The sequence below is a fragment of the Sebastes umbrosus genome, chromosome 3 (genome assembly GCF_015220745.1).
Source record: "Sebastes umbrosus isolate fSebUmb1 chromosome 3, fSebUmb1.pri, whole genome shotgun sequence".
NCBI lineage: Eukaryota > Metazoa > Chordata > Actinopteri > Perciformes > Sebastidae > Sebastes > Sebastes umbrosus.
This window is the reverse complement of record NC_051271.1, coordinates 11,781,053-11,783,502: the sequence shown is the minus strand read 5'-3', so window position 1 is coordinate 11,783,502 and position 2,450 is coordinate 11,781,053.

Genomic DNA, 2,450 nt, shown 5'->3' with positions numbered 1-2,450 from the left:
ATGTCACATGACCAAGAGGTCATCCAATAGGATCACAGGATGTTTTCACAACTACAATTTGTGATTCAAATTTCATTTATTTTGGAAGTGTTGCCACCATAAATGTCTTAAAAATTATCTTCTATTGTCATTATTGAAATATTAAATATCAATTATTACATTTTTAGAATATAAATCAGCAAGAAAACTATTTTCACATAGTTACTCATCGGCCCCAGACTAAAATATCCTATAGGGGCGTTATTACATGTTATATATATATCAAGAAGAAACTAAAGAAAAAAATGTTGGGGGTATAACCTGTTAAAATGTACAGGTTAGTTGTCAAGTTGAGTCTAAAGTCATCAAATTTGTGATTTGAGTCTGACCCGAGTCCAAGTTACGGGTAGGGAGCTATGGGGGATAACAGATAGCTGATTAATTTATTAACATAAGTTTAATCAGATGTGAATGATAACCTAGTTTTTATGCTGGAGAAGGTCTTTCAGAAGTGTGCTGTTGTTTTTTGAAAGCTATTCTGTCAGATGAAGTGTGTGACAAGTTATTTTAAAGATGAAAAGGCCACAGACTATTTACTTGCGTTGAAAGATATTCCAATAAGTCCACATTTAGGGGAGTTTGGTTGGAGTGATTTTGTTTTTTTAGATAATGCATAAAGTTTGACTGGAAGGAAATTAACTTGATTGTTTTATGGATCTGCCTCTAGGGGGTATTGTAACTTTAGGTATGAATATTTTCATAAAGATGGTAAGAATAAGAGTTGTAGATCCTTATTTGTTATAATACAGAACTCATGTACTATATTAGCATGAGCTAATGGCTCAGCACAACCAAATTGTCAACAACATGGACAAGGACGGGACAACAGAGGCAATGAGTGGTAGTTAACTATGCATCTCTGTACAGTGTATTGATCAGTGATACTTTGCAACTACAAGCAATCTAACAGTCATATTGTCACAGGGAAGAAGAGGAGGATTAACTTATGTAAGCCATGCTGAAGAAAAAAGTTATGATAAAGAGTAAGCTCCATTTGTAGCAGGTTAAAGATTATTTGGATAAGAGCATTAATTAAACATAAAATGTAAATGTGGCATCTCTCTCTTTCTTTTTTCCCTTACTTTCTTTATTTTTCTGATTTTAGAACCTATGGGAATCTTAATTTTCTGTCTTATTTTCATCCTCATCAGACTTCCTTTAGATCCGGAGCTGACCAGCAGAACAAAAAATGGGGCAAAGTTCAAACCCATTAAGGTGCTCAATATGCGGCTGAGCTATGAAGGAGAACCAGATAATATTTATATTGTCATATTATTATTTTGGTCACTTTTTTAATTTCATTTTTATTTATTTCATTGTTTGAAACTCAGCTCCAGTTGAGAAAGTAAAGACAGATTGCTGAACCAGTCCCAGCCAGAGAGACAAAACAGAAAAATAGAAAACAGCGTTTGGGTCTTCCACTGTTTAAAGAAACAAAGGTCAACAGCCGAGTGAAACATTTACATACTGACTCCCACTCTGGGAGAGGATTTAACCTCTTCAACTCCTTGAGTGCTCGGCCGACTTCACTGTGTCACAGAGGCTGTAGCAGGCTTGTTTAGAGCTAGAGTGAAGGTACTGTCTCGTATCATATGAAACTAGAAAACCTAAATTGATACCAATCATGCTAGCTTGTCGGCTAAATAATGCTCAGAAGTTAGGTTAAGCTTTGGCGAGGGTAAAACTGACATGGCCATAGTCACAGGGGTCCCTTGACCTCTGACCTCAAGATATGTGAAAATGGGGTCTATGGGTACCCACGTTTGGGGCAAATCCATGCAGTTTTATGAATGCAGTATAAATGTGTTATTTTCGCCTATTCTAATATCTATTTCTGTATACTGGGGTCCCTAAACAGTCTTGTAATTACGTAAATTGGGTATGACTGAAAGCGGAGAGTCTTGTGGATCCAATGAGCCAAATTGTATTCATGTGTGATGATGTTAGTCCCCTTAGTAGCCATTTCATTATAGTGAGACCATTTTTTTAAACGTGACCTCACTTTATAAAATTACCTGTGGTGACCTCTAGGATAATCACAGCCTCATGAAACTTTACAACCACAAACTAGATACCTAGAGCATTCAGAGGATGTATGGTAGATTGGCTATAATGGGGTTTCCTTAGTAGTTTACAGAAAAAAAAGTGGTCTATATATATATATACACATATATATATACTGTATATCTTTTAAATTCAGATTGGCCTAGAGTGAAAATGTTCTGAAATTTCACTTAATCCTGAAGCTGGACAAAGATTTGACTCAATGATTTTGTCAGTGACATTTTGATTTGTTTTGACAGCATCCCTCAACTTCAGACTTTAGAGACACCCTCCCTCTGATCATATTGGTCAGAGACACACACAGGAACCTCCCCCCTGAACTAGAGCCAAAGTCAAGCACATGCACA